This window comes from Brassica rapa, chromosome A08, assembly GCF_000309985.2.
Source record: "Brassica rapa cultivar Chiifu-401-42 chromosome A08, CAAS_Brap_v3.01, whole genome shotgun sequence".
In the NCBI taxonomy this organism is placed as follows: domain Eukaryota; kingdom Viridiplantae; phylum Streptophyta; class Magnoliopsida; order Brassicales; family Brassicaceae; genus Brassica; species Brassica rapa.
Genome location: NC_024802.2, coordinates 5,727,902 through 5,738,240, shown reverse-complemented (window position 1 = coordinate 5,738,240; position 10,339 = coordinate 5,727,902). Strand labels below are relative to the sequence as shown.

General features: G+C 47.2%; 1 pseudogene; it reads right to left on the bottom strand.

The window, feature by feature from the left end:
• Window positions 1-985: 985 nt before the first annotated feature.
• On the bottom strand, window positions 986-1,661 carry LOC103833332 (annotated as a pseudogene).
• Between the last annotated feature and the right edge of the window lie 8,678 nt (window positions 1,662-10,339).

The window sequence follows — 10,339 nt, the reverse complement described above, 5'->3', positions numbered from 1 at the left end:
TAATACATCTTTCGCTAAGCTCACAGATACAACCTCCAGCTTCGTTCTTTCACCAAAACCTCCAATCCGAAAAAATCTTTCCGCTAAAGCAAACCAACCATAAGGATCCGTACCATCAAAGATTGGTAACTCTACTCTCTTCAACATACGTTCCCTACTCCCCACAATCGAGTTCCGATCTCCCATTTCATCCATTCGCACGCTACGGCCAGGTTCCATATTCGAATGATGTACCTGATAATTCGGATGGCGATACGGAGGTGGCGAATCGTCGGGAACCTCGATGCTCTTCGACAGTTTCTTCTCCAAACGCGCACACATCTTCTCATAGCACTCGTCAATCTTCGCCTCCAACGAAGCCTCGATTCGCGACTCCATTGCTATCGCGTTTTTCTCCAACTCACAAAACGAATCCGTAAATAGACGATTCGTCGCGATCTGAGATGCCGTATGCTCCTGAAGTGTCGACGCTAGGCCGTCCAAGGTTATCGGCAGCTCCGATTGCGAATCTCCGCCATCTCTCGTCTTCTTCGTCATCGCGCGCGATTGTCGCGAAGTCTCGATCCAGAACGATCACGACGCACCAATTTGATAGAACCAAAGGTGTATATTGATAGAACCGCCCAACCTCCCACTCTTGATCTCTACAAACCAGAGACTCAAGCCAATACGATCTTGCTCACAAAGAGAAGCAAGCTCAAGACTCACCAACTAACTGACTCACATATTCCTCTTGGGTCCTCTTATATAGTGCGAGGCCCAATAACAACTGTAACAAACTCTATACCACTTGTGTAACCTTTTATTAAACTCATAACAACTCCTCTTCTCTCTCTACTCTTCATTCTCCTCTCCTCTCTTCCTCCTCACGTACACTCTCTGTAGCATATCAGAAACCAACAAAAATATAGTACTCTCAATAAATACTGAAAACAACAATCTCCAAATACCCAAAACCTCATAAGATCCATCCATTCGCCAGCTATCATCTGCTATTGTTGAGAATGGAACCCAAAGTACCCAAAACAGCAAAAGCAAGCAAAGGGCTACCATCAACGTATCAAACACGAGAGGGATTATGTTCCTGAAGAGATTGAGATAAGGATCACAAAGATCTCTAATGGCGGACAGAGGCTGACGATCCCAAGGAATGTTGGGGAACCAACTGAGCAAAACTCTGACCATCAATACACCACTGTAAATATCAAGCCACTTGGATAAAACCGCTGCAACAACTGTCAACGGCGTGTTGAGATAACCAGCGGGACGGTCGCGAATCGACGCGAAGAACAACGGACCGGAGATTCGGAAAGATGCTTGGAACTATGGGGATAAGGTTACAACCGCGGCGGAGAGTTTGCGAATTAGGGATTTTGTTACGATCCCAGCTAGAATCGCGAGGGTTGTGATTGATTTGGTTGAGTCGGAGAAGGGGAATCCAGTGGAGAGTGTCGGATATGGGGATGCGACGGTGGAGACAATGGATTTACGGGTTTTGTGGGAGAGATTGAAGGTGGGTTTATGGGGAAGAGAGAGGCGGAGAGGAGGATTACAGTTGATGAGGAATGCAGAGCGAAGAGAGAGGATGTTGGTGATGGAAAAGAAAGCCATTTTGGTTGTTTGGAGCTGGAGAATACTCTCTTCTGTCAAAACTGTCAAATGTTGATATTCTTTTGTTCACGGGGTTTTTATATAGCCTCATGGGCTAAAAACAAAGAGTACAAATTTAAAATTTATAAAGCCCAACATATAACCAACTTTAGAATAAATATTGATATCTAAACCACACATACAACATATCTATACAAGCTTGGTTTACTATGAGATCCATATATTTTCTCGGTACCGAGTATCTATGCTAATATGGACTACTTATTCTAGAGAAGAACAGTATTATCAAGCCAGATTTACACATGGATCTTTATCCTTGTATAATCTGGAATATTTGGAAGGCACGAAATGATAAACTCTTCAAAGGAATAAACAGAGACCCACTAGAGCTAGTAAGATATGCAGCGAGTGAGTGTTAGGCCTGGTTCAATACAGACAAGATATTACCATCTAACCCACAAGTTCACAGCAATGAAGAACCCCAAATCCTAAGCTTGGGTAATATCTGCATGACTGATGGGTCATGGACATCCATGTCACAGTTCAGTTGATGTGGATGGGCTTGGATGGACAACTTGGAAAAGATTCAACTTATAGGGATACGAAATTATCCACGGAGTCTGTCATGCATTCTGAAGTGGAAGCACTACTATGGGCAATAGAGAGTGTTGGGGTCAAAATCGGTAACGATGAAGTCAATGCCAGAAAGTTCTCGAGAAACCTTTCTATGAAGAAAATAAGAAGGGATATCGATCGATGCACCTTTTACCCCACCGATCGATTATTCAAGTGTGATATCGATCGACGCGCTCTAGTCAAGCTTTATGTGCGAGTTGAATAATAGCTTACTAAGCTCACTATATAAGCTCTCGCCTTACTCGTAGCAAGAAACATAGTTTTATTAGAATGTTTTCAGGATGAGATTAAAGCTCTCGCTTTTATGAATCGAATCCAAGGGCAGTTTCTGTAAGACCCGTTCTTGGTCTCTCGACCCAACTGGATACAAATGCTTACTTATTAATTTCTTTGCTTGTCTGATTCATTCTAAGTCTTTTATTTACTAAGTCATATTCGAATATGAGGTTCATAAACAAATGAACAGATTGCACAGCGGAATAATAATGTGTTAACTTTGTATTACTTAGAAACATGAGATCCAATACACAACTTCTTAACAGTTTCATAGACAATCACTAGTTCGTCCCTAGCATCATCTACCCACACGTTACACAGCCTCTCACTGACCGAGCCTTCACGGCTCCTTGGCTTGACCAGAACCATCCTTAGTTCCTGAAACCACAACCAGATAAGCATTAATCATAACCGAGAATAGGACCGATTGATTCTACAATGCTTGGCTTGGTTCCTAGAACTTAGATAAACCCCAGTCAACTTAATCATAAAAAGTATGAACCTATCTACCGTATCCTAAGTCATTCAACCAACCACCCCTTGACTTAGAATCATATAGATAGTCCAGAATGGATAAACAGAACACACGAACAGATCCGGATCGTCCCTAAAGACCAATCCGTCTAACCGGATAGAATCTAGGTGCGAGCGGCCAATGGAGTCCGGCTCGATGGCCCAACGGACTCCCTTACCTGATCCGGCCTTAGGCCTGGATCCAATCAGCCGAGTAAGCCTCAAGCCTTATCCGGAAGGCTTAGCAACCGGTCAGACCTTGCGACTCTACCTTGGCTTAGACAAACCGTGACCTTGTCTTACTTAAACAAGCCATAGGCTGATCCATAAGGATCGGTCATAACCTGTCCCGAAAGACACCGTTTGGAACATGCACCCTTTGGCCATTCGTACCTCTTAATCCTCGTAGCTTTTGATGTTCGTAACCGTTGGCATGTCGTACCTTTTGGTCACTAACACCCTTTGGCAACTCACAACCTTTGGACACTCATGAGTCTTGACAACTCGTTCCCTTTGGGTCATACCCAACCGTTCGTCCTAACCGCCCAGTCTTGGTGCGATCGGATCGTCCGACTAACCGACCAGTGTCTACGCTATTGGTTTGATTATGTTCGGCCAAAGCCTAGGGACGTGTCCCTTGGTCTCAACCAACACAACCTTTCGTGTTTAACCAGAGAGAAGAGAAGAGAAACGAATTGAAACATATAAGGAGAGCCGGATGGGACTTAAGAACCGAGCAGAGCCGTGGTGCGGTCGCATGGACCGTCCGTTCGGTCTGATGGAGCCACGGCCCATCACATACCTTGTGAACCACGTCTGGGTTCTCCATGCTCTTCTCCTTGTCTTGATCTCCCATTCTTGACCGGAGTTAGTTCCCAAACGATCAGAGTCGCCGGAACACAACACCACCACACTCGGCTTTTCTCTTGGCCGGAACTCTCTCTTTCTCTCTTTCTTTCTCCCTACGTTTTTCTCTGAGTATTTTTACTCTGGAATTGGATAATGAAATCGACCAGAGAGCCCCCATATTTATAGAAAACGAGGGGGTAAGTGTTGCCCCACGAACAGGCACGACTTGCTAGCGAATGGGCACCATCGGTCAAGGGTTGTCCCCTTTCGGCCACTTGCATCCCTTCGCCCTTTCTGACTGGGTTTGGGGTCGGTCATAAGCCCAACCCACGCCCCAAGCCTCCTGGACTTAGCCCACGACCTTGTCCAAAGACCCAACAGCCCATGGCCTCACGGCCGGATCTCACAGCCCGCCACTGACCCGGACCCGGACCATCGGCCTAAAGCCCGAACAGTTGTGAGAACCGAAATTCGCACTGTCGATTTCCATTTAAATAAGGAAACTAGGAAAACCCTAATTTCCCAGAGGACCCGGATATCTGCTAATTACCACACGTCAAGCAATCAGAACACGAGAATAACAACGATAAAGTATAAGAAATCGAAAAAGAGAGCAAAGAAAATCTTATTCCGAATTTGCGTATGAGCGTTTACAACAAGGTATAAGCCTGGGCTCGAGAGCTGTCGGCGAGATTCCTAGTTCTAGCAACCCTAAGATGGCTAAACCTAATTGAGTCGCAGCTCGAAATAACAAAAACGGAAAATTGCCTAAATTGCTCTAAGTGCTAAGTTTGCTCTGAAAAAGTTCTCCTCTCATGCTCCTCGCCTAGGATTCCTTATATACTAGCTCCAAGGTCGGTTTACGTGTTTACTCTTCTGCCCTTAAGCCGTCATAGCATAAAAAATGGAGATATTCCAATTTTCCCGATCTTCACAATTATCTTCAAAACTTCCGTATTTATCCGCGGAAACTTGACATTTATCCTTCCTTGCGGACCAAGCGTAAACCGTGCTGTGGTTTACGGGCTTTTGGTTAAGAAATCGTAGGATGGGCCTCGAGTCGTGTTTTAGGCCCCTTTTGGGCCGTCTCCCGACTCGAAGCGTTTACTATGATTTCTTTCGATAAAGAATGAACTTTCCGCGGTTTGTAATCCGCGAAGTTTGATCGATGATTTAAAATAGCGGAAAACATGGACTGAGCTTGCTACGGTCTTCGGGAGATAGCATTTGAAGGTTTGACGAGAATGCATGGACTGGTGTCGTATCGATGTTCGGAAGAGCCTGGTCGCTATGCAATGACCGAACTTTGGCTCGAGCCCGGTCGCTATGTAGCGACCGAGCGAGACGGATGCTCGGTCGCTACGTAGCGACCGAGCGGGACGGACGCTCGGTCGCTGCGTAACGACCTGTTTTGAGCTTTCGTCGGACGTCTCGATTCTTTCTTCCGTAAAGATTTTTCGTAAGAAAGAATCTATTTCGAAAAGTATTCATCGGGAAAATTCTTATTCTCTTCCTCGAACGTTTTGAATGTTAAATTTGTCGCAACCGTTTTTGACCCCAACAGTTAGCCCCCCAGCCCGTTAGAGTCGTGACTCTAGCGGGCGGATAGATGATTTTGACAAGGTTAAGCGTATTGGACGAAATTCACACTTTAAACTCCGCGGAAGAAAAGTTATCGAGACAGTATGTGTGTTACGAATTCTGAACCCATACTTCTATAAGTATTCCGAACCCATACTTCTATAAGTAGTGAGCTCTTGTCATTCATTTTCTTCACACCTTCCCTTCTTCATACCTTCAAAAACCTCTCTAGTTCCAAAACCTTTCCTTTCAACATGTCTTCCTCCCAAGGTGATAAGAGAGATTCCGACGTCGAGATGGGCGAGGCCACTTCTCCGGCTCCGGTTCTGACTTCTCCGGCTGAAGCGCCGGCTTGTGTTGCCGGTCATCTCTCCTTCCGAGAGAAACTAGTTCGTCGCCAAGCCGAGAAAGAACTGGCTCAAGCTGGCTCCGAGTTCCCATCTTCTTCTTCGCGGGTCGTTACCCTGGGTCATGGGACCGAGGTCATGGCTCCTCTTCCGCAAGCCCTACCTGCGTGATCTTCCACGACTCTGATCCTCGTCGAGGACAAGGAGAAGGCCGCTGACTCTATGCCTCCTCCTCCAGCCAGGAAAGAAATCGTTCTCGCGTTGCGCGGTCCTAGCGCTGTTCCGGTTGCTCAGCCTAAGAGTCGGAAGAGGAAACTTGCTAAGAGTGGTGACGGGGAGACTTCGCAGAAAGGTGGATCGAGCCTAGCATCGGGACTTCGCGGAAAGGTTTGTCTCTTGCTTGAATTCTCGATCGTCTTATGTACATTCTTTCTCGGACTTAGTCTTAAGAATTTTTACCGTTTGCAGTTCATATCGTTGATCGATGGGATGATCAGCGAGTGTGGTTCTGAGACCAGTCGCCTTGCCGGGGAGTTGGTGGAGCTTCAGGGTAGATGGTCTGAAACCGAGACTATGCTGACGGCTGTCCAAGATTCCCACTCCGCGAAAGTGTCGAAGCTCGAGGTCGCGATAGGGGAGCTTGAGAGGGATCTTGGGAAGACGGCGAGTTCCCTGCTTAAGGAGAAAAAGGCCAGGAAGGCCAAATCCTCGGAGGTGCGTCGGCTCCAGCGTCAGATCGAGGGTGATGCGGGACTGGCAAGCCGCGGGATCCAAGATGCCACGGATGCTCTTCGCGCAGAGTTTCAGGCTCGCTTGGCGAAGATTTCTGCTTCCCTGGGTTCTCTCGAGTGTATCCGGAGTATGGACCTAGCTTTGGCGACGATTGAGGGCGGGATGGCCGTGGTTCGGTCGTTCCAAAGTGAGAATCCCCCGACCTTGGAGGCCGAAGAGGCCCGACTGTCCGGTTGCAAGGGAGATATGGCGGCTGTGGATGGAGATTTCGATATCATCCTGGCTGACCTGAAATCCGTATGCTTCCTTCCGACGTGTTCAGAAGACCCAGAGGGGAAAGACCCGACGGTTGGAGAAAACGGAGGTGATGCGGCTCCAGGCTCGGATGAGGCGTTGGGTAAAGAGGGGGCGTGAGTTCTGAGGCTGACTTGGGTTAGATCTCTTGCGAGAGATTTTTTTATGTTTTTATGTTTCGGCCTTGAATGGCCTTGTTTTGTATTTCGGGACTGGCCGTGTGTGGCTTTGCGGAGGAAGGTGATGAGTTGTCGTCTCATATCCTTCTTCGATTGTGAGATGTTTCATTCGAGATCTGTTTCGAGAGTTCTTCCGCGAGACGTGAGCTCTGCGGAGGCGCTGAAGATGTCAAATATAAACATAGAGGCATGGTTTAGGAATCTCTTATCTTTCGATATCATGCCTTGAGATGTTAGAGACCAGTGCGCTGGGTTTAGGGCAAGACCTAGGTTTACTTTCGGTTTAAGGATTGTGCAGTGACTAGCCGGCTATCGTTTTTCCTGTTGCGATTTCTTCCTGATTCGTATCGATTTAAAGTCCGCGATAGGTTCTCGGCTTATACGACTTGTTTGATACGAATCGAGCATCTCTCCGGAGACCGGAAGTGCTGGACCAAAATTTCGGATTTCTTTTATAGCGCTATTATCCTTGTGTCCGATGTAAGAGAGTCATCTTCGTGAGATGGCTATGTCTGTTTAGGACGTTTGTGAGTTCGATGTGATCAGCATCGGACTTGGTGGCGCGTGCCGTTGTTTCGAATTTTTGCGCAAAATAAGTTTTAATGTGTGCATATATATGTTTTTTTTGTGACGGAGGTTTCGTTTGTTCGGAAGAAATAACCTTTGAGGCATCTTTTGCAACGTCTCGCGATGCTAAAGGTTGCTTCTCCTAAACGGCCGACTAATTTCCGAAGACCTCGTACTGATTTTACGGGTGAGGATGTTCTGATAATTCGAAAACAACAAGAGCGTGGTAAGAAGTTTTTTCAATTTTTGGGAGTATACGAGTATACGTACCCACTCCCCCCCCTTTTTAATGAGGGGGGACAGCTGAATTTGCCTTTCGGCAAACTGCCTACGTACTCCTTGCGGAGATCAAGCCATCTCGTAGTTCAATGATGGCGAGTTGGTTTGTTTAATGATAATACTTTTTGAGATGCATCGCGTTCCAGGTTCTAGGAATTTTTATGCCTTTCATGTTGGCTATTTCGTAAGAACCTGGTCGGACAACTTTTTCGATTTTATAGTGACCTTCCCAGTTCGCTCCAAGTTTTCCCGTGTTTCGTTCAGCGGTGTTTTGGAAGACTTTGCGAAGGACCAGATCTCCATGATTAAACCTACGATTTAGTACGTTGGAATTATAGTATTTTGCAGCGGCGTGTTGGTAATTTTGGATTTGGATGAGCGCTCGATCTCGGCGCTCGTTAATGAGATCGAGATCATCCAGGAGCATGGCATCGTTGAGTTCCTCTCGTTCGGGTAGTAACCTTCTTCGAACGCCGGGGAACTCTACTTCTAAGGGAATCATGCATTACGTGCCGTATACCAGAGCGAAGGGAGTTTCTCCCGTTGCTCGCCTTGGGGTGGTACGGTGAGACCAGAGGACTCCCTCGAGTTCGTCGTCCCACCTGCCTTTTTTGGCCTCTAAGCGTTTCTTCAGTCCGTCGAAAATGGTCTTGTTGATTGTTTCAGCATGTCCGTCGCACTGCGGATATCTGGGAGTTGACTTGTTGAGTCGTATCTTCCATTTTTCGTAGAATGCCTCAAACCGGGTGGAGATGAACTGAGACCCGTTATCGGTTACGATTTCGTAAGGAACTCCATGCCTACAGATGATGTTTTTCCATACGAAATTTTCGACTTGGACATCTTTTATACTTGCGTATGAGTCCGCCTTTACCCATTTTGAGAAAAAATTGGTAAGGACTAGAAGGAAACACTTTTGTTTTGAATTATGCAGAGGTCCGACAATATCCATGGCCCAGCGCATAAAGGGGTAAGGCGATGTGATGAAGGAAAGAAGTTCTGCCGGTTGTCGGATGGTTGGTGCATGCCTTTGGCATTTTTCGCATTTTCGTGCGAACTTCTCGCAATCTCCGATCATTGTTGGCCAGTAGTATCCATGGCGTTTGATTTTCACGGCTAGCGATCTTCCACCAGAATGGTTGCCGCAGGAACCGGAATGTATTTCCTCCTTTACTTTTCTCGCTTTTTCCCCTTCCAGGCACGTCATGAGTGGTCCGGAGAATCTCCATTTGTAAATTTCGCCGTCCACTGTCACGTAGCGTGCGGCCTGTGTTCGGACCTTGCGAGCTGCTCATTTTTCAGCGGGCAGTTGCCCGTCGATAATGTAGTCTCGAATCGTCTGAAGTCATGGGGTATCACAGCCGTAATCAGATTGCTCCGATGGTGGTTGTATCGTAATTTCTTCTTCCTCGTCATCTTGACCCTCTATGAGGTTGACGATGATTGGTGGTCCGATGCTTGGATGTTCGATGAATTCGACTGGAATTACCCTTTTAAGTCCTGGGTCGGAACTTGATGCTAGGGCCGCGAGGGCGACTGCCTGGACGTTCTCGGAACGGGGGATTCGCGTAAGGGCAAAACAGTCGAAGTCTTGAGCTAGACCTTGGACCAGTTTGAGGTACGCGTCCATCCGTTCATCTCTGGCTTCGTACTCTCCGCTGAATTGACTGGCCACTAACTGGGAGTCGCGGTAAGCGTGGAGATTACGTATTTTTAAGCCGTGATTCAAACGTGGTCCTGCGATTAGTGCTTCGTATTCGGCCTCGTTGTTCGAGGCGTGGAATTCCAGCCTGAACGATTGTTCCAAGATCTCGCTCGTTGGAGATGTGAGACGGATTCCGATACCCGATCCCTGCTTGGATGAGGATCCGTCGACGAGGAGGAGCCAGATGGAATTTGGTTCCTCATTGGTTATTGTTCCCGTTGGAAGTACAACCAAGAAGTCTGCGAGCACTTGTGACTTTGCGCTCGTCCTTGGTCGGTACTCGATGTCGTATTCGCTCAACTCGACCGCCCACTTGGCCAGTCGGCCTGACTGACTTGGGCTATGAAAAATTGTCTGTAGGGGAAAAGTCGTGAGGATGACGATTGTGAGGGATTGGAAATATGGTCTTAGTTTTCGGGCCGATGTTACGACCGCGCATGCCAATTTTTCCATCAATGGGTACCTAGATTCGGCATCCAGGAAGGTTTTGCTTATGTAGAAAATAAGTTTCTGCTCCCCGCGTTCTTCCCTGATCAGGACTCCACTTACGACCGTTGCCGACACAGCGATGTATAAGAATAAAGGCTCCCCTTCCACGGGTTTTGCGAGGACTGGAGGAGTAGCTAAATAACGCTTCAGCTGTTGGAAGGTGTTTTCGCACTCTTCCGACCATTCGAATTTTTTATTTCCTCGCAGGACATCGTAGAAGGGCAGGCACTTGTCTGTTGATCGTGAAATAAATCGGTTAAGCGCTGGGATTCTGCCGGTCA